Raw genomic sequence first — 26052 nt, 5'->3', positions numbered from 1 at the left:
CAGGGGGGCGGGGGTGGAAATCACAAAGACTATGGGAATGGGGCCTGGAGAAACGAGATTGGGACTATGGACAGTTACGTCACTGAAGCTTAAAGACTATGTAAACCTTTAAAGGGCAATTTTTTTTAATAAAAACACGTTAGTGTGATTAGTGCAACTTTTTAAATAGTATATTAAAAATAAGTTTTACTTTTTGAGATACAGCTGCTCTGTTCTCTATACATAGCAGCTGTATCTAGCGCAAAATCCTGCTTCCGTCAGGTCTCCAGGAGTGACTGGTTCAGTGACAAGTTATGGACTAAGGCCTGATTTAGGGGGGATTCACACGAGCGTGTATTCGGTCCGTGCGGGCCGCGTGGTTTTCACGCGGCACGCATGGACCAATACAAGTCTATGGGGTAGTACAGACAGTCCGTGCTTTTTGCGCAGCGTTTGTCTGCTGCGCAAAAAGCGCGACAGGTTCAATAACTCTGCGTATTTCGCGCATCACGCACCCATTTAAGTCAATGGGTGCGTGAAAACCACGCAGGTTGCACGGAAGCACTTCCGTGCGAACCGACTGAAACAGCGCACCAGCTGTCAAAAGGATGAATGTAAACAGAAAAGCACCACGTGCTTTTCTGTTTCCGAACATCCAAACGGAGTGTCTTTGCGATGAGCGAAGCCGGACAAGCGAACCGAACTTCACCGGGTTCGGCCGAACTCGTTTTGGCCGAACCCGGCAAAAAAATTATCGGTACGCGACGTCAGGAGAAAGTCACTGTCCAGGGTGCTGAAAGAGTTAAACTGTTTCAGCACCATGGACAGTGACTTCCGATCCCAATATACATGAACCTGTAGGAAAAAAAACGGAAGTTCTGACTTACCGATAACTCCCGGCTTCTTCCCCCAGTCTGACCTCCCGGGATGACAATTCAGTCCAAGTGACAGCTCCAGCCAATCACAGGCCAAGCACAGACTGCAGCGGTCACATGGACTGGCGCGTCATTCAGGGAGGTGGGGCCCGATGTCGAGAGGCGCGTCACCAAGGACGCGTCACCAAGGCAACGGCCGGGAAGTTCTCGGTAAGTACGAACTGTTTCTTTTTTTTCAACAGGTTTTTCGATATTGTGTTCGGCATTCACTGTCGAGGGTGCTGAAAGAGTTAGCTCTGTCAGCACCTTGGACAGTGACGGGCGTCGACTAGCCTCATCTCTATGATGGCGGCTGCGCGAAAATCACGCAGCCGCGCATCATACACGGATGACACACGCAGCTGTCAAATGGTTTTTGCGCGTGCAAAATGCCGCATTGTTTGCGCGCGCAAAAACGCAACGTCCGTCTGTATCTGCCCTTACACGAGCATGTGCGTTTTGTGCACGCAAAAAACGCGGCGTTTTGCGTGCGCAAAAGGCACTTAGCTGCGTGTGTCATCAGTGTGATTTTCTCGCAGCCGCCATCACTTTGACACTCCGTTTGGATGTTTGTAAACAGAAAAGCACGTGGTGCTTTTCTGTTTACATTCAGAGTTTGACAGCTGTTGCGCAAACCACGCAGTTCGCACGGAAGTGCTTCAGTGTGACCTGCGTGGTTTTCAAGAACCCACTGACTTCAATGGGTGTGTGATGCGCAAAAAACGCAGAAATATAGAACATGTCGTGAGTTTTACGCAACGGACTCACGCTGCGCAAAACTCACGGACTGTCTGCACTGCACCATAGCCTAATATAGGTGCGTACGACACGCGTGAAAAGCACGCTCGTCGCACGCGCGTATATTACGCTCGTCTACATGATGCCTTAGACGTGATAAATTACAGGTGGATACTGTGTGGACCCGCTGTCACTGAACCCTTCAGTCCCGCGGACCTGACAGGAGCAGGATTTAGCGCTAGATTCCGTTCCGCGGTCCTGAGTTTTGCAGGATTTAGGGCTAGATACAGCTGCTATGTATAGAGAACAGTGCTGCTGTATCAAAAAGTAAACACATTTTTAATAAAAACTATTTAGAAAGTTGCACTAATCACTGACCTTTTTATTAAAAAAAAAAAAAAGTTGCCCTTCAAAGGTTTACATAGCCTTCAAACATTGGTCACGCATAGGCTATAATAGTATCCAATTAATAGATACATTATAAAAAAGGGTCACGAGAGTAAACAGTCACTGCCTATGTTAAACGAATACATTGGGATCTACTCCCGCCATATACATCAAAATAGGGACCAGAAGGCCTTATTCTTATTATTATATTTTTTTAAGCCAAACCTATAATGAGATCCTTGGAGAGCAAAGATATAAAGCCTTCCTTTATATATTTCTTCTGGTTAGTGTCCGTTCCTGGCTATGGTCTAAAAAAAAAAAAAAATTCATAAAAAATTTGACGCAAATCTGCATTGTGTGAACAAGGTCTTACACAGTGTGAAACGGGACCTTACGTAGGTTTTCTTCTCTAGAAGCATACAAAGTGCCTACAGGTCCATAATACAGATACATTGTGATCATTATACGGGAATCCTTGATGCGCCTGTGCCATGTGCACGGACCCCTAGCATGTGAGTAAATATAAGTTAATTGTTAATATCTGTTGGACGAATACCAAAATGATTCAATTATGGCGTGACCACCACAAATGCAGATGTTGCTCAGGCCCTGTCTGGTCATGTAGAAGCAGTTTTTGCTCCCCTTTTCTACAATACCATCGGTTTATAAATGACCCTTAATTCTATTGTGTTTACTCATTTGGTTAGAAATGTGACATGTTTCTTATCATCAATAAAATATTTTATTTATTTTCAGTTTTCCACAAGAACAAAGTATTTAAATATTTACTTATAATTAAAATCGCAATGAGGTTACGAAACAGGGTTAATATTAAAGACATACTTTGGCTCACATGTCAATCACACATTAGTCTGGATAATGTTGGGCGTTACGATCACTTCTGCAGCATTAGGGTATGTTCACACGGCCTATTTTCGGCCGTTTTTCTGGCTGTAAACGGCCGAAAAATCGCCTCCAAACATCTGCCCATTGATTTCAATGGGAAAACGGCGTTCTGTTCCGACGGAGCGTTTTTCGCTGCGTTTTTTTTACACGTAAAAAAACGGCTGCAAAAAAGAATTGCAGGACACTTCTTGGGACGTTTTTGGAGCCGTTTTCCATAGACTATAGAAAAAAGCTCCAAAAACGGCCGTAAAAAACACAGCGGAAATCGCGAGTGGCACAAAAAACGTCTGAAAATCAGGAGCCGTTTTCTCTTGAAAACAGCTTCGTATTTTGAGACGTTTTTGACTCTGCGTGTGAACATACCCTTCGGGTATGTGCACACACAAAATCAAAAACGTCTGAAAATACGGAGCTGTTTTCAAGGGAAAACAGCTCCTGATTTTTAGAACTTTTTTAAGCCACTCACTATTTTCGCAGCATTTTTTACGGCCGTTTTTGGAGCTGTTTTTCTATAGAGTCAATGAAAAACATCCCAAGAAGTGACATGCACTTTTTACGTGAGCTTCTTTTTACGTGCCGTTTTTGAAAAATGGCCACGTAAAAAACGCCCCGTCGGAACAGAATGCCGTATTTCCCATTGAAATCAATGGGCAGATGTTTGTAGGCGTTCGGCTTCCGATTTTTCAGCCGTTTTTCGGGATGTTTACGGCCCGAAAAACACTACGTGTGCACAAAACCTTACAGGTGACAGATTTACGCGTGTAAAAAACGCACGTAAACCTGTCCGTGTGCATTGCATTATTGTATCAGTGTGCTTTGCGAGTGGCATGCGTTTTTCACACACTCGCAAAGCACTTTTTTTTGTTTCAATGAAATGGATGCGCAAATCACGCACATGTGCATCCGTGTGCTGTCCGTGGTTTTCACGCACCCATTGACTTCAATGGGCGCGTAGGTGTGTGAAAAAGCATCAACATAGGACATGCAGTGAGCTTCACGCAACGGACCCTCGCTGCGTGAAAACGGACGCATGTGTGAACAGCCCCATTTAAATCAATTCAATGGGTCCGTGTGCTGTGCGTGATTTCCACGCACAGCACACGGACAAGTTTTACGCTCGTCTGAATAAGGTCTTAATGTAATTTTTCTTCCCCATGCAATAGTGTATGTTAGTTCTTTTTACCCCAATTGATTTATAAATAGTCTGTCAGTCATCAAAAAGCAGAAGAAAAGTATTCGGCTTTGTTCACACTGGGGCGATTAGCTGCAGATTTTCTGCAACGGATTTCATTGCAGAACATTCGTAGCGTATTACAGTAGCAGCAAAGTGAATGAGATTTGAGCAAATCTTACGCACACACTGCGGAAAAAAAAACCTGAGAAAACCTGTGGTGCATAAATTCTGCAAAAATAGGTTTTGTTGCAGTATTCGCAACATTTACGCAAAGTAAATGCATTCAAAACTGCATATGCACATATACTTTGCTATAATCCATGTTTAACACTAAATCCACAGGTGAAACCGCCGCAATACGCACTATTTGCTGCAGATTTCTGTGACTGAATTACCTGCATTTTTTTTTTTTTAATTCCTCTGCAGAAATTCTGCAGCGCATCTTGTGTGGCAACATACCCTTAGGCAAAATGCCCACAATGCCTATTACATGCAGATTTGCCACTTGCATTTTCCTGCGACAGTACCAGCAAAGTAAATAAGACCCCAAGTAATCTCATCTACATGTTGCAGAATTTTTCTGAGCATAAATTGACCTGCCGCGCATATGTTAAAATATGAAGCATGTGAATTTATCTTGCGTTTCCACCTGCGAATTGCATCTGACAAGTGTAGATAGGAAAAAAACTGGAAACGCACAAAAATCCACATCAAAACGTAAAACCACACTATTAGGGCTCGTCCACACGTAACGGAATTGCTGCGTATTTTCCGTCCGGAATTGCAGACGGAAAATATGCAGCAGAACACAGTAGCATAAAAGTGGGTGAGATTTAGCAAATGTCATCCACGCTGTATAAAAATTCAGAGCAGAAATTCACCGGCGGTGCGTATTTTTCATACCGCAGCATCTCAAGTCCCGCTGCGTAAAGTGGACTGAATTGCTGCATTTTTCAGAGGAGAAGTCACCATCTCCCAGCATTGAAAATAAACTCAGTAAAATCCACACCATTTCCTGCAGTAAAAACCGCATGCAGCGGTGCGGTTTTTCCGCAGCGGATTTTCTGCAGCAATTCCGTTACGTTTAGACAAGTCCTTAGGTGCGGATTTTACCTGCGGTTTTGATGCAGATTTTCTCCACCAAATTATGCATCATGTGCATTTTAACTTGGGGTGCAGTCACACGCAGCAGATCTAGTCGCAAAAATTCAGTTCCATCCATCTGAATAGAACTTGCAGAAATCCATGCACCTGCTGCAAAAACAATCCTATTTGGAGGAATGGAATACATTTTCAGTCGCAGAAATTTATGCAACAAAATCTGCCGCATGTGACCGCCCTCTTAAGTGTTCTTAATAACAAGAATAGCGTAGTCTGTAACTCTATTCTTGTTATCAAAAAGACTGGAAACCTGACTGGCCCATGAGAACTGTAGGATTCGTTGAAGTTTGTTTGAAAATAGATCAGTCGTACCAGTAGTCACGTAACATGAGGCTAGAGATGTGGATCCTTGCGGCGGAGACAAGTTTGGCGCTGGACACAGCAATGACAGAGGAGAAGACGTGGACTGGAGAGTAGCAATAAAATGGACGCAAGACCAGGCTGAAAGGCACCACAGGTAACAGACCTCTTGAGGCAGCAGTCATGACCTGATAGCAGAAGGAACTATTGTACACTAACCCAAGGTATGCGTAAAGGCCCACACACCTGGAAGAGCTCATGATGGAGTCAGCCAATGGAAGTCATACCTGCAAGAGTACAGCACAGAGAAGGTTAATCAACACAAACTCTATCAGCAGGGTGTGGTCACATGGCCAAGGAAGGTAGAGAGCATAGCACTGACTGAGGCTGTCAGCAGGTGTAAACTATGTTCTGTCAGCATCACCAGCGGCGCGCACAGATGGCCCAACAATACGGCGCAACCGCAGCAAGGACGCAAAAGAAGGATGCTGGGGCGCGGGGAGGTAACAGCACTTTTTGTGACACCAGTCACGTCTCTGTTAAGAACTAAAACCATGATGTTAGTGTGAACAGAGCTTAACACAATTTTTTTTTTACATTACACTGTGTGTGTATATATAATATATATTTTTTATTTTTTTTTAAATGGAAAGGGACATGTATTTTTGGAAAGGTTCAGTCTTTAAATGTACCCACAATATTGATAAATTGTATTATTTTTTCTTAAAAACACACACGAGCAAACCATGTCTCATTACTGATCTCTACGTCCTCTTCCACCCCTTTCTGTTCCCTGAAAAGCTTCCATTGGTGTGAGATGTGGGCTTGCACCCTAGGGATTCGACCACTCCAAAGCAGAGGCCAAAGGCTGAGTTCCTGCCATTTGTCCTGTACATCAAATCAAAGAACAAGCTGCAGAAAGTTTGTCGGCTATAGGGGGAGCTCAGTTTCCCATGAAAATCCTTCTCATTTCCCATATGTCACCTCTCCTGCCTCGCGAATACATTATCACCAAGTTATTACCAACTGTTGTCACAAAGGTTAAATTTCCCCTTTGTGTCGGAGTCCCTAACGGGGCTTGTTTAATCCGTTGCTGCATAGTTTATTGCTTTGTAAAAAAACAAAAAAAACAATGACGACTTGCTGAATGTCTGGGATGATGAGAGCTTTACCGTGGCCTGTACACATTTGTGTTTAGTTGTGGATTTTATTCTTTGCAGCGGTTTTGGAGCATTTTACCACTAAAAAAAATCACCAGTGAACTCTGTGTCATTTACTTGATTTTTATACCAATAGGATTATACTTTATAGTTTAAACCAATGTAAATGGACCCCTCACTAACAGCCCTTTAGAGTCCACTTACGAGTTGCAGATATAAGTGCTGTTAGGACCGCATTAAAAAAGTGCATCTGAAAACTGCATGCGTTTGTGCTGCGATTTGAATAATTTTTCGATGTGGTTGCGGTATAAAAGGCAACAAGCTGCAGTTTTCGGATGTATTTTTTCGATGCAGTTCTAACCGCACCCCAACTGCAACGTGTGAATGGACCGTTAAAGCATGTAATCTTAAAATTTAGCGAAATTTATGTATCCTGCGCTACGTTTTGTACCTTCAGTCGAGACTTGGGGGGTGAGGCCTTGATAGGTTAAAATGCTATCACTATCACAGATCAATAAGGGCATCTACATACCCTAATTTAACTCTCTTGTGACTGGGTGTGTTTTGGGCCTTCATGACCAGTGTAAGGGGCTCCTAGCGTCGTACATAACTATGATGCCAGGAGCCCGGCTCCCTGCACTGTGTTCGGTCCGGTACTTGCGGCCGAAATACGTCCGTCAATTAAGGACGTAATGACCTCGTGTGAACATACCCTAAAGTTTCGCCTTTTGGAATGCTGAATCTAAGGCCGGTGCAGTTTTCCTTCCTCATGGATCCACTTCTGGCTTTGGCTCAAGTCTGCCTCAAACCCTGCAACAAATACACGATTTGTAAATCCAGCCTCTTAGTCTACCCCAAAAATGTTTGGTTCTCTTTTTTTTTTTTTTTCGCGGGAAGCACAGGGATTTCTTATCGCTTAAAATTGGAGCCGAAATTAATTAATTTTGTAGCTCTTTTTTTAGGGAAAAATAGAAACACGAAAAAAAACTGGGGTAGATTTACGAAGGCCTCATTCACATGACCCTAGTTTTCATCCTTAATTATGGATAAAATTGCAGGCCCATTAATTTCTATAGGCCACGAGCACCCTTACGTTTATTTACAGATGTGTGTCCGGGCTGTAGAAGTGATCTGCAAAATATACAACATGTCCTATTCTTCTCTGCAATTGCTGAACAGACTCGCCCATAGAATTCTATGGGCGCTTCTGCAATTGCGGATGGTTACGGATGTGCATTCATATTTGCGGACAGTAAAAATCCTTACGGTGGTCTGCATGAGACCTAAGCTGTGTTAGTTTTTGACTGTTTGAACTTAGACCATGTAGTCAAAAGATGTACCAAATTTATCAGTGGTGCATGCTGTATTTTGCTAGACACTTTTCTCCTCCTTATATCACCTTTTTGATTTGGCTCATTTTGTGACAGAATTTTGTGTCAGATCTGGTGCATTTTGAGCCCCACCCCTTTTCTGCTAAACCCCATCCCTTTTGTGGAACAATTTTTTTTTTAAAGGATAAGGCCACACGGAGCGGCCTTTGACATGGCTGTGATGCGGAAAATAGCCTGTTAATGGCAGCGCATTGTTGCGGGTAAAACGGCCCTTTATCTTCAAAATCGTGCGGTCATTATATTAATTAATAGACACTTTATGGCTGCACGATTTTGCAGGTAAAGGGCCATTTTACTCTCAATAACACACCTTCATTAACAGGATATTTGACGAACGTGGTGCAGCATGATTGTTGACTGCATCAGGGCCGCTCCTTGTGGCCTTACCCTAAGGCTACATTCACACGAGCGTATCAGATTCACACGCGTGAAAAACGCGCATATATCTGGTCCGTGTGTTGCGTTATGCATCAGTGTGCATTGCGAGTGGCATTCATTTTTCACACACTCACAAAGCACTTTTTTTTTATTTTTTTTAAACAAATTCATTTGCAAATCATGCACCGCACATGTGCTGTCCGTGGTTTTCACTCACCCATTGACTTCAATGGGCGCGTAGGAGCGTGAAAACTCACCAATATTGGACTCTCGCCGCGTGTAAACGCACGCATTTGTGTGAACGGTCCCGTTAAAATCAATGGGTCCATGTGCTGTGCGTGGTTTCCATGCGCAGCACGCAGACGTTATTCATGCTCGTGTGAATGGGCCCTTAGTGTCTACAGAGGTGCAAACATCTGTTTCTAAAATGAAGTGCGGCAAATTGCATTGCATTTTTTGACACATTCTAGGCGTGTACACATAATTAAATCTGCCTCACTGTTTTCCCTATTTTTTTAATGCTATGTTTTAACCCCTTAACGACATACCACGTACTAGTACGCGGTAACCCTTAAGGGGAAGTATGGAGCGGGCTCACGAGGCTGAGCGCGCTCCATACTCAGCGGGGGACGGCTGTGTTACACAGCCAACACCTCACTGCAATGGGCGGAATCAAAGATCACTTTGCTTCCGCCCGTTTAACACTTTAAATGTCGCGGTCAATCGCGTTTAAATTGTAATAATCAGGTGGCGTCCCCTCAAACACAGAATCCACCCCACCACCCCCTGCAATGGGATCGGCCGGTGACTATGGTTGTTATGGGAGCCTAATGAAGGCCCCCAGGTCTGCCAACTTTGTGCTCCTTTGAAGCCCTGCCTCGGGCAGGGCTTCAAATGGGACTGTCATGTCAGAATCACGATATTCTGCAATACATTAATATTGCAGTATATCATGCAAGCGATCCAATGATCACTGGTTCAAGTCCCTTAGGCGGACTAATAAAAAGAGTAAAAAACAGTTAAAGGTTTTTTATAAGGTTATAAAAAAATTAAAAGTTAAAAAAAAAACCTTTTCCCATTTTTTTTTACATTGCTTTAGGGAAAAAATAAAAATAAGTTAACATAACTAGTATCGCCACATCCGTAAAAGTGCGGACTATCATAATATAGCATTGCTTAATCCGTTCGGTGAATGACGTAAAAAAAAAAATATATATATATAACATGCAAATTGCTGTTTTTTGGTCACCATAGCTCTCCCCAAAAAAAAAGGAATAAAAAGTTTCATGTACCCCAAAATGGTATCGGTGAAAACTACACCTCGCCCCGCAAAATTTGAGCCCTCACACATCTAAATTGATGGAAAAATAAATAAGTTATGGCTCTGAGAATATGGCAACACAAAACCTTTTTTTTTTTTAGCAATAGTTATATATTTTTTAAAAGTGGTAAGACCTAAAACAAAACATATAAATTAGGTATCGCCGTAATCGTATCAATCTGTGGAATAAGATGACTATGTCGTTTTTACCGCCTGATGGACTTTTTTTAGTGAATGCGCAAAAGAATTGGTGGCCGGGGGTAACGTACATTCTGCCTGACAGGAGCCTACTAATTCCAGAGCACCAAAACGTGTTTGTGACATGCAGAATGTCTATAATTGGTGTGTATGGGTTTGGAGAGGTGTGCACTTTTTTGGGGGGTAGATTTAAAAAAATGTAATTCCATTAAACACTTTACGTATAGAACTAATGTACATACAAAATTGAGTCCCTTCGTAAATACATGACATTACTTATCTGGTTGATATCCTGCGTTACATCCATTATTATAGTCCAGAGCTGCATAGACAATTTTTCACATTTATCTGATCTGGGAACATCTATCTCCCTCTGCATTATAAGAACTCAGGTTAGCTGTTAGGCTATGTTTACATCTGTGTCGTGGCTACTGTTAAAAAGACACAGCTCTGTGCTGGATATATCATACTATTGATCAAGCGGCATCCGTTGGACACCATTCACCTATAACGCTATTCCTGCCATCTAAGTAACGAAACTGCCAATATGTGGATGTGTTTGTATTCTTAAAGTGGTTGTCTGGCGACAGAAAATGTTCCTAATTGGTTAGGAAATATAAAATGTAGAGACTTACTAATATAGTTCCACTTTCAGAACTGCAAGACTGGGTGTCTGGCTTAGTTCATTAGATAAGCCAGCCCCTTCTCTGTCAGGGTATGTTCACACGAGGGCGTCCGTAACGGCTGAAATTACGGGGATGTTTCAGCCTGAAAACATCCCCGTAATTTCAGCTATAACGGCATGTGCAGGCGCTTGAACGCCGCGTCCATTACGGACGTAATTGGCGCTGCTATTCATTGGAGTCAATGAATAACCGCTCCAATTACGGCCAAAGAAGTGACAGGTCACTTCTTTGACGCGGGCGTCTATTTACGCGCCATCATTTGACAGCGGCGCGTAAATTACGCCTCGTGTGAACAGACAAACGTCTGCCCATTGCTTTCAATGGGCAGATGTTTGTCAGCGCTATTGAGGCGCTATTTTCGGACGTAATTCGGGGCAAAAACGCCCGAATTGCGTCCGTAATTAGTGCGTGTGAACATACCCTTACAGCTAATATACAGTAGCTTTATGTCTAGTCTGCAAGTATTCCTTCTCCTCCTGCACTCCTTATGTTATCTCACTTCGCTCCCTTGACTGTGAGCATAGAGCAATGTGCATTCATTGTGAGCCATCTTTATTTTTTATTGCTGTGTACGGCTCACGTTGAAAGCAGTGCTCTGTGCTGACGAAGCCAGCAGCATAGTGATACGCGTAGGGTCCTCTGATCCTCATGGAGCCATAGCCATAAACCACACCTTTCTTTGATAGTTTTTGTAAGATTGCTTATTTACATATATATTTTATAGTCTTCATGTTACAGTGGTATTTGTGTTGTTCCGAGTTTACGTGCTTGTAGATATAAGGGTAAAAGCCCTTGGTATTTTTTGGGACCTATTTTGATATATTCCCTGATTACTGTATATATAATTTTTTTCTTGTTGATCTATGGCTTATGACTTAAGTATTTTCTTTTCATGAGTTATTGTCATGACCAGAGGCCAGGACTTGTGTCCGGCACATGTATATTAGTAAGTGTCTTCATTTTACATTTCCTAACCAATTAGAACATTTTCTGTCGTCGGTCAACCCCTCTAAGGAGGGGCAATACACCTTACTTAGCCAAATTCTCGTTCTGCCGACCGCTGTTGAAACGCAACATGCCCGATCCTTCTTTCCTCCGACATCTGCCATGGAGGGAGAGTCGCAACACCCCTAAAAACATTAGATGGTTGGCTGGTCCTGCCAAACTTGCCTGTAACAGTCGAAGTTAATGTAATGTGTATGGGCACCTTTAGGTGTGTCTATCTGACAACAAGCTTGGTGATTGTTTTCAATAACAATCGGCAGAATCGTGAATGTAGCACTGACTAAAATACAAGCTGTAAGGCCTCATGCACAAGGCCGTGCCCATAATCACGGCCGCCAACACCCGCAGGCCGCATTTTCGTGCCGTGCTCCCGTACAAAGTATGGGAGCACGGCCCGCAAAATCCGAAAAGTAGGACATTCTCCATATTTTCCGGCACAGTTCTGTGGCACGGACACCCTTCCGTAGCGTTATGAAAAGGTGTCCGTGGACAATAGAACCGGGTGGGTCCGTAATTGCAAACCATATTGCGGTTCGCAATTACGAAGTTTTTTACGGTCATGTGCATGGGGCCTAACTCAGGATTAGTAATGTAGAAGGCATGCTGAATAGATTTTATAAAATGTATATTTATGCAGATCATTAATACTATATTTCTATACTACAGTGAAATTATTTTAGCATCTTTTTATCTATATATAAGTAATGATAAATATGACTTGAGAACCTCTTATTTTTCTTGAAAGTAAAATAAACAATTTTGTTCCAATTTGTTCATACTGAATAAGGACGTGCTGTCATGAAAAGTTCTCGCTAGTTCTTCTCTGAGTTTATAAGAACACGAGAGAGCAGACTGTTCCTTAATCACGGGTCTACGTGCCCAGTATTTGGGTGTATTAATTCTGGGCTCCAGTAAATCATGAAGATCATTCTCTGGCTCAATCAGGAAGTTTTCCTTGGTGCTGGAAAGATTTCCATTGTCCTCTGATGCAGGTAACTGGCAGAAGAACTGAGTTTTTTTAAATATACATTTGAAGAAACAAGACGTTTAGGCCTCGTGCATGCAGGATGTACGGTCAGTAAATACTGAACGGATGGGACGCGGAGTGTCGCCCGCATTTGCTATAATAAGTATAGGAACATGGTCCGTAAATACGAAAAATAGGACATGTTCTATTTTTTTGAGGGTCATTTCTATGGCCCGGACACACACCCATAAACCTACAGGAACGTGTCCATGGCCGATAGTTTGAATTGGTCTGCAATTTCAACCGTTACAGCTACGTAATTGCGAATAAAAACTACGATCGTGTGCATGAGGCCTTACTGTAGTAAGACCATAAAGGCATTGAAAGTTTTTATTAAACATAACCCGTTAGGATTAGGTAATGTGCTGATGTGATAAGTGACGTTTACACTGATACGTTATTTTTTATAATTTATATACTCTGGAGAATAAGCTATTTTGCCTGAGTTTCAGTATATACAATGTTCAATGTTGTGCTAATTGCTAATGCCCAGTAATAATTTACTCTGCTCAGTCATCTGTGGTAATGTACTGTGCCTAGACATTGGTTTCCAGTGGTGGTATAACGTAAAGCATACTACTCAAAGAAGATGGCCAGTATGCATAGTATATGATGGAACTGGAAATCTGTCACATGAAGTCTGGTCTAGATAAAGGGCTGATCTTCTGTTGCTGCGCATGTAGGCAGCAACAGAAGGGTAAAAAATTGACTGCACTTTCATCAAACTTTTGATATGTCATAGAGACATTATCAAAAGTTTAGATTGGTGGGGGTTCGGGTGCTGAGACCCCCATCGTCACTGAAACTAAGGTGCAGAAGCACTCAATCAAGACTACTCACGTAGACCTTCCGTGAAAGCCGTCTTCAGCCTGACAAGGGGGGGTGATCACAGCCGAAGGTGCAAAGGGCTCAACTGAGCGTGTCTGCATCTTCGCGACGATGGGGGTCTCCGCACATGTCAAAAGTGTAATATCCCGATACAGTGAAACCTCTCCAAAAGGCCACCTCTTTGAGAAGATCAGCTCTATATCTAGAAAGGCTATCCTGTGACAGATTTCCAGTTCTCTCATATACTATGCATATACTGGCCATCTTGTTTGAGAGGATAATACCCCTTTTTAAATCAATTCTGGGAGGGTCCGCAGGTTTCCCATTAATACACTCTGGGGCATTTATGCCTGTACCTACCGCAAGGGAATAGGATATACAATATTTGCTGGGTGGCGGTGTTTTGGGGAATGTGGGGAGCATGGCTGGCTCTAAGTTCCACATAGGAACTTTTGTTTGCACTTGAGCAAAGTGCTGATTTATTTTTGATTTACTGTTATTTTCTTTTCTTTTTTATGATATACTGATAGGGGCATTGTTCCTTACCTAGCTACTGACATGGCGGACCCCCATATACTTCTGATTTTTATGCACAGGATTAGCTGCAACTTCTGCTATAGTATCAATCATTGTTATTATCACAACGCCCTTGTCGCTTTGATGTTTCTGTTTCATTGTAAAAGAATTGTTTATGGTGAAAATCACAATAAAAACATTTGTTTAAAAAAAAAACATTTCTGGGAGGTTTCAATGTATTTTTCTCTGTGGTGTGTGTGTGTGTATATATATGTGTGTGTGTGTATATATATATATATATATATATATATGTGTATGTATGTGTGTGTGTGTGTGGGTTTTGTGTAGGCATATGGTGTTTACATGATATATCCCGTTCCCATCACAGTTTGTTAGGTGTGTTATTTACTTCAGCTCAGGAACTCCTTTACAGGGGAGTGAATGAGTTTGCTATTTAGTTTAATCCCCCCAAACTTTTTTTTTTTCTTTCAACAAAATAAAAGAATTGTTCCGTTGGGTTCCATCTGCCACCTTATTCCTGAGGGCCTTATTAGCATAATAACTGTGAAGGCTTAAATCAAATCAAAGCATAAAACACCCAGTAACAACATGGTATTGTTGAATAGCAGGTGACTGGTGGCATCAGATGTTTAAAACACAAAAAAACAACAACAAAAAACCTCAATTAAAGAAATATTGAGAAATATTTTTTATTAAAGGGACATTTTTTTTTTTTTTTTTTTAGATGAAAAATGAAAGGGAGCTCCTACTCGCCTTTTACAAATACAATAAGTGTATAGAAAATTACACAAAATATGCTTCATGTGCTATTATTCAAACCCTTCTGTGTGCGTGCTTGGCTTTTGTGTTTTAATTTATTTTCCCTATTTTCCATGACAGACTGGGTTCCTTTTGATAATGAATTTGGAAGATTTTCCTCTGGGTGAATCTGCTGCATTATTTGCTGAAAGAAAAAGTTTTCCAGTTTTAGTCCTGAAACTGATTGCGTTTGTACCCTACGTTTAGTGTGTATGTCGGGTAAGCTCCCGACGTACACGATAAACGTGTCCATAGGGCTCTATTAGCCCAACGAAGGCCAAAAGCTTCCCCAGGGCCGAACTCCCCGGAAAGAGGTAGCGCTCCGGCTGGGGACTAGGGGACGGGAGAACCCTTGACATCACTGTCCATATATAGCCAGTGACGTCAGAGGCTTTAAACTACGGAGTTCCCGACCAGAGCATCGGTAGCGCTCTGGCCGGAGGCTCCAGGACTGGAGAAACCCTTGACATCACTGTCCAATGAAAGTATAAAAACACGATGTGAACCAGATCTTATGTAAATTATTATATAATGCAAAATTCCGAAAATGTTTCTTACATACTTTATGCTTCAATTCCCAACCATTTTCCAGATCTCATCTTGCTGTCCGTGAACGAAAACCACCTTGTTTAATCAAAAGGCTGAAAACCAGCATAACAAAGATTCGTTGCAGAAATTTCTGTGCCTGAAAATTAGTTCCATTCATCGAATTGGTGTTGTTTCTGTCGCACGCACATGGATTTCTGCAATCCCTATTCAAATAAATGGGATAGTTGCAAAAAAGTTCTGCAAAATTGTGTCGTTTGTGTACACACTCTAAGGCCCATGCACATGTGGCAGATTGTGAGCTTTCTGCAGGAACCACCTCATTCAGAAGAAAGGAACTGATTTTGAGTCACGATTTTCTGCAATAAAATTTGAGCGTTTGCAGGAGGGTCTAAGGGCTCGTGCACAAGACAGAGCCATGTGCTCAGAGCCTGTATGACGCTGTATGCACCATACCAAACACCTGAGGGATGAATAACAAAATCGCACAAGGGTTGGTTTGGCGATTAATTATTTTTTATTTTTTTTTGCAGTAGTTGGTGCCATTTTTCTTCTATTAACATCAATTGGGTATTTTTTCCCCTCTTAAAAAAAAATAATGCATGTGTTAATGTGTGTTGCGGGTTTTTTGTTTTTTTTTCAGAACAAAATCTTGTTTTGCAAAAAGTTATCTGTGCATCACGCGATCTTTGAAACACATGATTTGCAATATGAAAGACGCCATCAAAGAAACTATAAAAAAAATGCATGTACCATAGGATAGGTCGTGGTTTTTTTGCCCAGAAAACCTCCACTCGTAAAGTGTGTTTGAAGCCTTATAGAAGCTAAGCGATGACCGACCCCCTTAATAATTCCCATGGTTTTGGAATTAATGTTCAACAAGCATATATGGAGGGCTTGTTCTTGAATTTATAAATGTTTGGCCATCTAGTATTAGCGTATATTAAAGGTTAACGAAAACTTTCAGAAATCTTCTGACATGTCAGAAGTTTTGATCGGTGAGGATCCGAGAATGGAGACACCAGCCCCCCCCCCCCCCCACCAATTGCTAAAACGAAGCGGCAGAAGTGCTCGGGTGTACGAACTCAATAGAAAGTCTATGGGCCTATACATCGTTGGATCGGCTTTCCGAGAAAAGCCGATCAGAAACTAAGCGGCTCAGCGATCACCCGAGCGCTTCTGCTACTTTATTTTAGCGATTGGTGTGGGTCTTAAACCCTCACCGATCAAAACTTCTGACATGTCACTGTGACATGTCCGTAGTTTTCTGAAAGTTTCATTACCCTTTAACATATTTTTACTCGCATGAAAAAAAAGATACAATCTCCATAACTGCCCACCAGATGTCCCCGTTGATGTGGTTAAAACGTCAAAACAATAAGCTGTGAAGAAGTGTGATGCGCACAAGTCTTAGGCCCCATGCACACGACCCTAAAATCGTCCTTAATTACGGGCACATTAGTTTCTATGGCCGATGGACACCTTCCCGTATGTTTACGTCCTATTTTTTTGTTTTACGGACCGTGCTCCCATACTTTATAATGGGAGCACGGCCCGTAAATACGGACGGCTGTACGCGGCCAGCCGTGCCCGTAATTACGGGTTGTAGTAACGGGCACAGTAGTGTGCATGGTGCCTCAGGCCTGATTCACACACAGATTAGTTTGGTGCAACTTGTGATGTAGTTCTTGATGCGTTAGTTTTTTTTAATGCCAAAGCTAGGGGTGAATTCTAAAGGGATGAAACGTACATAGGAAAAAAATGCTGGGGGGGGGGATTATTTTAATCCCTTACCGACTCCGTTCCTGACTGTTTATTTACTTAGATGGCACGATCAATAGCGACCGCGGCATCTAAGCCATTAGAGGGGGAGGGGCACAGGTCTGCTATCTTTCTGTTCCGATCAAGCCCTGACCGAGGAAGCGGGTAAAAATTACTATACATTGATCAGTGTATTGTACCAGTTTTCTGGGGTTAAAAAGTCACGCATTTTCTCGCACGCCATATTTGTGCTATAGTTTTTGTGCCTTTTCACTTTTCTTGCTGCTTTTCGAAAGTGGTGAGAAAAGCCGGTGTTCTAAGTGTCTTTTGTGGTCCGGTGTCTCCAGCGGACCGACAGATTTACTATAATTTATGACAGAAATTGGCACAAATCTACATAGATACAAAATTATTAAGAGGCGTAAACCTCTCAATAAATTTGGCAAATTTTACATTCACGTACATTATTTTAATACTTGCAATTAAAACGCTGGTGTTTAAAGCGCTTATTCCACCAAAACAAGTTCACCTATCCATAGGCTCGGGGGTAAGTGTTTGATTGCTGGGACTTCCACTGGTCCAGGCAACGGGGGTCCTGAGTCCTCTGTATGAACGGATCAGCGGTCACGTATTGCGTTGCCGCTCTATTCATTTTCTATGGGACTGCCAGATATAGCAGAGTACAGTGCTTGGCCATCTCTGGCAGTCCCATAAAGAATCAATGGAGTGGCAGCGCATATTGAGGACCGCCACTTCGTTCATACAGGGGACTTGGGACCCGGTACTCTGCATCGATGTTGGTCCCAAATGGTGGGACCCCTAGCGGCTAAACCATAACTTGGTTTGGTGGGATCACCCCTTTTAATATATTCACCCCTGGATCTATTCAGATTTTCATCTACCCCTTTCCTTCAGAGGTTCTGATATTCTTGACAGCAAGATTAGTGCAGTTTGCAGCACTTTTCTTGTTGTCCAAAAATACTAGAACTTTGATGCATTATTTCCCTCGTTTTACCCGAAATCTAGCTTGGCATGCTGCACTATGTTTTTTTTTTTTTATTTTTTTTAGTAATTTTGGACCAGATCTTTGACAGAGGCCCCTAACGGAACCCCCAAAGCAGATGTGAATGTAGCTTTAGTAAGGCTGTATTCAGACAAGCGTTGTAAAACTTGTCCGTGTTTCAACTGACGATTTTACATCAGAATTCACTCAGTAATGTGTCAGAGTGCATTCCGTGTGTGAGATTTTAATGTCCGTGTAGCGACCATGATCATCAGATTTTCACATCTGTCAAAAAAAAATTGACTGCTGTTTTTGTAAACATCCATCAGTGAAAAGCGGGCCTCACTCGGATAGCGTCCATGTGCGGTCCAATTATTTTCACTGGCCCATTGACCTAAATGGGCGAGTCTAACACGAGCATCGGACCAAACTAGTGCATGCTACAATTTTTCTGCACGGACCCTACATGAGCCCATTGACTTGAAGGGGTTTTCCCACCGGGGACATTCATGACATATCCACAGGATGTGCCAAAAAAAGGAAATTTTTGAAGCAGCACAAGTCCCGAGTTGCTGGTGCGGTGCACGCTGTCAAGCCAGGCAAACCTTCTCTGGCATCATGTAATTTCCAACAAAGCAGTAGGGCAACCAGCTTGAGAAAGACCTTTCACTCACTGCGGATCGAAACGTTGCCGGTTTGTCGCAAGATGTTTTGACAATAAAACATTTTTGAAGATTTGGAGACGTGTGCTATTGTCCTACTGCTTTGTTGAATATCCACAGGATGTGTCATAAATGTCAGATAGATGCGGGCAGGGGCGTAGCTAAAGGCTCATGGGCCCCGATGCAAGAATTCTTACTGGGCCCCCCCCCCCCCGCAAACTCCTCATGGCGAACGGTCCGCAGCTTTCAGCTGCATCGCTGGGTCTCCTAAGTAACCCAACAATGCAGCACTAGCAGCCGGGGGCATCACTAAGGCTGGGTTCACACACCCTATTTACGGACGTAATTCGGGCGTTTTAGCATTGAATTACGTCCGAAAATGCGGCTCAAAAGCGTTGGCAAACATCTGCCCATTCATTAGAATGGGTCTTACGATGTTCTGTGCCGACGGTCATTTTTTTTTACGCGCCGCTGTCAAAAGGCGGCGCGTAAAAAAGACGCCCGCGTCAAAGAAATGCCTGTCACTTCTTCAGACGTAAATGGAGCCGTTTTCCATGGACTCCATAGAAAAACAGCTCCAATTACGTCCGTAATGGACGCAGCGAAAGACGCCTGCACATGCCATTACGGCTGAAATTACGGTGCTGTTTTCTCCTGAACAGACGCTGCCGTGTGAACATACCCTCAGGGCTTAAAATGTCAGGGGAAATAGCCCCAATACATATGTGTCCGCCCAAAAAAAAATGTGTGTATATGAGATAGCATAGCATATCTATAGCACTACGACCCTATAAACTATGGATAGGATTAGATACAGTGGCTCAGCAGACAGTATCACACATGATAGGATTAGATACAGTGGCTCAGAAGGCAGTATCACACATGATAGGATTAGATACAGTGGCCCAGCAGACTGTATCACACATGATAGGATTAGATACAGTGGTTGAGCAGACAGTATCACACATGATAGGATTAGATACACAGCTCAGCAGACAGTATCACACATGATAGGATTAGATACAGTGGCTCAGAGACAGTACCACACATGATAGGATTAGATACACAGCTCAGCAGACAGTATCACACAAGATATGATTAGATACAGGGCCCAGCAGACAGTATCACACATGATTGGATTAGATACACAGCTCAGCAGACAGTATCACACATGATTGGATTAGATACAGGGCCCAGCTCGCTGACATTGAGGCTCCAGCGCTGGACCCAGGATAGGTAAGAATAATAATTTTGCTTCTTTATGTGTTACTGATTATTTTTGGGTCTTTGTGTTTTTTTTACAGGTTCGGTTGTTGGACTTCGGATACGAGGACTTCAATGACGGCGTTTTTTTTATTCTCAATAAAATGGTTAATGAGGGTTGTGTTTTTTTATTTCAATAAAATATTTTTCTATGTGCTTGTATCTTTTTAAACTTTATTATCACCGCCTTAGTAATGGCCGCTGGCTGATTGACAACCTCCATTACTAAGGCGGGGCTTAATGTTAGCCGGTGCAGAGGCTAACACTAAACCCCATTATTACCCCGGTACCCACCACCACCAGGGGTGCTGGGAAGAGCCGGGTATGAACCAGTACCCGACCATCTGCAGTGACGGGCAGGCATCGGCGCGGCCGCAGGCTGGTAATATAGGCTGGGGAAGGCCAAAAACCGTGGCCCTTCCCACCCTGGTAATGCCGCCTGCTGCTGCTGTGTTGCATCTGGCTGGTTATGAAAATTGGGGGGGGACCCCACATCGTTCTTTCCCAATTTTTTTTTAAATGACGTGGGGTCCCCCCCCATTTTTCATAACCAGCCAGATACAATAAAGCAGCAGCAGCCTAGCATCACCAGGGTAGGAAGGGCCACTGTTTTTGGCCTTTCCCCTCCTGATAATACCAGCCTGCGGCCACCCCAGTGGCCGACCATCACTACAGATGGTCAGGTACTGGATCGTACCCGGCTCTTCCCAGCACCCCTGGTGGCGGTGGGTACCGGGGTAATAAAGGAGGTTAGTGTTAGCCTCTGCACCGGCTAACACTAAGCCCCGCCTTAGCAATGGATGCTGTCAATCAGCCGGCGGCCATTACTAAGGCGGTGATAATATAGTTTAAAAAAAAACACAAAGACATAGAAAAAATATTTTATTGAAATAAAAAAAAAAAAACACACAACCCTCATTAACCATTTTATTGATAATAAAGAAAAAGCTGTCATCGAAGTAGTCCTGGAATCCGCCGTAGTCCAACGACCGAACCTGTAAGAAAACACACAAAAAATGATTAGTAACATGTGTTAGGCTTAGATACAGGGCCCATGTGTGATACTGTCTGTGGGACCCTGTATCTAAGCCTACCACAACGTAGGCTTAGATACAGGGTCCAGCAGACAGTAATCTTACACAGTATAAGATTACTGTGTGCTGGGGCCCTGTATCTAAACCTAGTGTGGTAGGCTTAGATACAGGGCCCAGCAGACAGGATCACGCATGGGCCATGTATCTAAGCCTACCATGTGATTGGCTTAGATACAGGGCCCACCAGACAAGATCACACATGGGCCATGTATCTAAGCCTACCATGTGATTGACTTAGATACAGGGCCCAGCAGACAGGATCACACAATCTGTGATCCTGTCTCATGGGGCCCCTAAGCCTGCTACATCGTAGGCTTAGGCGTTGTGCAGTCCCTAAACATTGATGGCCTATCCACAGGATAGGCCATCAATAGCTGATGTGTCGCCCGGGACCCGCAAATCAGCTGTTTTGAAGGGGCCGCAGCACTCGTACGAGAGCTGCTTCCCCTTCATTTCACTACTCGCTCACACTGTGAATCGCCGACACCAATTCACAATGTAACCGGAATGAAGTGACCGGAATGAAGGGGAGCAGCTCTCGTACGAGTGCTGCGGCCCCTTCAAAACAGCTGATTGGCGGGTCCCGGGAGTCGGTCCCCGCCAGTCAGGGCAAACCTTACCTTCCTCTTCCGCCGCGGTGGGAGTTCTGTCGTCTCGATGCTGTGCGCGGCGCATAGCGCTGTGACGTCATCCGCTGCGCACAGCGCCTGACCTCAGGACCTCCGCTGCCATCCGGAACCAGGAAGGTAAGTAAAGTATGTTACTATAGTAACAGGGGCCCGCGGCCCGAGTTTCTATAGTAACTTTTTATTGATGTGGTGCGGGGGGCCGTGGGCCCCCCTGGCTTCGGGGCCCGGTCGCAATTGCGACCGCTGCGACCCCTATAGCTACGCCAGTGGATGCGGGTCCCACCTCTGAGACCCGCACCTATCTCTATAACGGGGCCCCCTAAACCCCGTTTTAGCTTTTTGTGCTCACGCTGCCTCCCGACCACTTCTTAATTATACGGTTGGGAGTTACAGAAACGGCGTAACTGGCTGCGCTGTTACCGTAACCCCCATAGCAGTGAACGGCAGTTACGGAAGCAGCGTAGCATGCGAGCTACGCTATTTCCGTAACTACTATTCAGCTCAGCGAGTTACGCTGTTTCCGTAACTCTCAACCATGAAATCTGGAAGCGGCCGGGAGGCAGCGAGAGCACAAACAGCTAGAACGGGGTTTAGGGGGACCCGTTCTAGAGATAGATGCAGGTCCCATAGGTGGGACCTGAATCTATCTGACATTTATGACATATCCTGTGGATATCTTCAGAAAAAGCGTGGTGAACAGCAGCACACGTCTCCCAAGTTTCAATAAGTTCTTTTATTGGTCAAACATCCAGTAAAAAATGGCAACGTTTCGACCCGTGACAAGTGGAGGGTTTTTCTCAAGCCTGCCACGGGTCGAAATGTTGCCATTTTTTTACTGGATGTTTGACCAATAAAAGAACTTATTGATTGAAACTTGGGAGACGTGTGCTGCTGTTCACCACGCTTTTTCTGAAGATTACATTACGTCAGACTAGGTTTGTCTGATTTTACAGCGTGACACTGCTCCTGATAACGGGATTTGGGCTGCTTCAAATATTGTATTTTTTGGATTATATCCTGTGGATATGTCATAAATGTCTCTGATGGGAAAACCCCCTTAACCACCAATACGCCTTTTCACGTGAGTCACTAAGTGGCCTTAGGCTAGGCTGACGCCTTTTCACGTGAGCCTAGTCTAAGTCCTGCACGGGTCTCCCGTGCAGGCAGGAGCCGGGGCTCTGCTGTCTAATGACAGCTGGGCTCCTGCTCCAACGCCCGCGATCGAAGTTTACTTGGATCGCGGCCGTTTAACCCGTTAAATGCCGCCATCAATAGCGACCGCAGCATTTAACTTTGTTTACAGAGGGAGTGAGCTCCCTCTGTCACCCATCGGCGGCCCGCAAATGCAATCGCGGGTCTCCGATGTGGTGTCATGGCAGCCAGGGGCTTGATAAAAGCCCCCAGGTCTGCCCTGGAGATTTGCATGTTAGGACGTGCCGGAGGCACGTCCTAACAGATTGCCTGTCAGATTTACACTGACAGGCAATAATGCTCTGGTATACGAAGTATACCAAAGCATTATAGCAGCGATCTGAAGATCGCATAGTAAAGTCCCCTAGTGGGACTAGTGAAATAAATAATAAATGTGAAATAAAGATTAATAATAAAAATTACAGTAAAAAAATCAATTTTTTCCATAAAAAGTGGTTTTATTTAGTAAAAGTGTAAAAAAATAAATAAAAGTACACATATATGGTATCGCCGCGACCGTAATGACTCCATTAATAAAGTTAATATGTAATTTAAACCGCAAGGTGAACACCGTAAAAAAAAAACGCAAAAAACAATGGCGAAATTGCAATTTTTTTTCCATTGCCCCCCAAAAAAGTCATAATAAAAATGAATCAATAAGTGCTTCATGCACCCCAAAACAGTACCAATCAAAACTACGTCTCGTCCCGCAGAAAACAAGCCCAAAAAATCACTACATTGATGGAAAAATAAAAAAATTACGGCTCTTGGAAAGCAACGATGCAAAAACAAATAATTTTAGTTCAAAAGTGTTTTTATTGTGCAAAAGTCGTAAAACATAAAAAACCTCTACATATGTGGTATCGCCGTAATCGTACCGACCCATAGAATAAAGGTAATGTGTTATTTACGCACAGTGAACGGCGTCAATTTAAAAACGTATAGAACAATGGCGGAATTTCAGTTTTTTTTTATAATCCCCCCCCCCCCCAAAAAGTTAATAAAAGTTAATAAAAAAAGTTATATGTACCCAAAAATGGTGCTATTAAAAAGCAAAACTAATCCCGCAAAAAACAAGTCCTCATACAGCTATGTAGACGAAAAAATAAAAAAGTTATAGCGCTTCGAATGCGACTAGAAAAACGAATAAAATAGCTTGGTCATTAGGGCCTAAAATGGGCTGGTCACTAAGGGGTTAAAGGGGTCAGTGTTCAGTCTCTGTGCTGTCGGTTATACAATCAGACAGCACCCGGACGTGAACATCGCTCGTCTGAATGGGCACGAACACTGTGAGAAGATGATTATTTGTATGCAGAAAGAAAAAGAGAAAAACCCATGACACTAATTGTGAATAGAATTCTATCTATCTAATCTATCTATCTATCTAATCTATCTATCCTACTAATCAGGTGAGCAACAAAACAGGGGTTCTCCTCTCCCCATCCAGCATTTAGAGTAAATAACAAATGGACACATCTATTCTCCATGACACATCCACAGCCAACAGAACTCTCTCCATCAGCCGTCCTAGTTTCCATAGTTACTCCGCAATTGTGGCAGAACAATCATCTATTGTTGCAGAATCATTCATTTCACTCATCACTCAACCTGACCAAGATTAAAAATATGTACGGCCATAAACAAGCAGCAAGAGCGAAGTGCTTGTAATATCAGGAGGAAAAGGCAGCTCTAGAAATTACAGTAAAGCTCATCCGCAATACACTAACAATGTTAAAGTGAAGCTCCACCATTGATTGGCTCTGACTCTGTAGTCAGTACGTGTAAACTCTATCGTTGTAAAACTTCTAAGTTGCCTTTCGCAAAAAATGTAGAATTGAAAAATGAATAAAGTATTTTACTTTTTTTTTGCACGCTGAAATAGACTCCATATGTACAAAGAGTGCACACCGAGTCTGACAGCCTGCACACCACACAGGCTCAGTGTACGTGGCTCTGCCGTGTCCATGAGCCATTACAGTGAACTATACCTTAACTGAAATTTACGATCTAGTCAAACTCCGCTCGAGGCCCCGTGCACATGACAGTGATTACGGGCACGATCAGCCGAGGACGGCCGTCCGCATTTGCGGGCTGTGCGCCCACTATAAAGTATGAGTGCGGTCCGTAAAATAAATAAAAAATAGGACATGTCTTATTTTTTACGTAAGGTTTCTACGGCATGGACACCTTCCCGTAAATATACTGGACAGTGTCCGTCGGCCATAGAAATTAATGGGTCTGTAATTATGGATGAATTCAATGGTCATGTGCATGGGTCCTAGGAATGCCTTAAAGAGGAACTGTCACCTCTCCTGTCCTGTCCTGTCCACTGCGTTGTGCCGTTCCTCTCTTATTCCTCCTAGAAATTTATGAATAAATTGTCTATTGTGTCTTACCACCCCCCTTGTCAAAGGTGCGTGTCCCTACAGTCTCACTCTGTCAGCACTGATTGGACATTTTCAGATTTTAAGAAATTCTAATCCAGAATTGTTTATTTCATGGGGAATACAAGTATTTATCAAAAGGGACATGTCAGGAGAGGTCCTCTTTAAATGGATACTAAATCTAAAGTCCATGTTACTTCCATTTTCTGTTTAGCGGAGTACAAATTATTGTTATCTGCCATTTCAGGCTGTGCGAGACTCACTGTAGTTATTCAATTGGATGATCACATCTTTCCAATCCTGGGAACCTCAAGAATAATTGACATACATAGATGTTATTTTTTAGTAGCTCTTCTCTTAGGGTATGTTCACACGGCTTATTTTCGGCCGTTTTATGAGCTGTAATTGGCCGAAAATCGGAAGCAGAACGCCTCCAAACATCAGCCCATTGACTACATTGGGAAAAACGGCGTTCTGTTCCGACGGGCGTAAAAAAACGTGCATTTAATCAATGTCTATTGAAAACAGGGCAATGATCGGGAGCGAGTGTTGATTTGCCCGATCATTGGCCCGTGTAAAAGGGCCTCTAAAGGCGGGTAACTATAAACATGAACCGTCGCATAACAGGCCA

General features: G+C 43.2%; 1 long non-coding RNA gene across 2 annotated transcripts in view; it reads left to right on the top strand.

Annotated features, from left to right (window-relative positions):
* LOC142666498 (uncharacterized) overlaps positions 1-26052 on the top strand; it is a 90057-nt gene that overhangs the window by 6835 nt on the left and 57170 nt on the right. The window lies entirely within an intron of this gene.

This window comes from Rhinoderma darwinii, chromosome 13 (genome assembly GCF_050947455.1).
Source record: "Rhinoderma darwinii isolate aRhiDar2 chromosome 13, aRhiDar2.hap1, whole genome shotgun sequence".
Taxonomy (NCBI): Eukaryota; Metazoa; Chordata; class Amphibia; order Anura; family Rhinodermatidae; genus Rhinoderma; species Rhinoderma darwinii.
The sequence above is the reverse complement of the archived record's forward strand: the minus strand, read 5'-3'. Positions and strand labels throughout refer to the sequence as shown.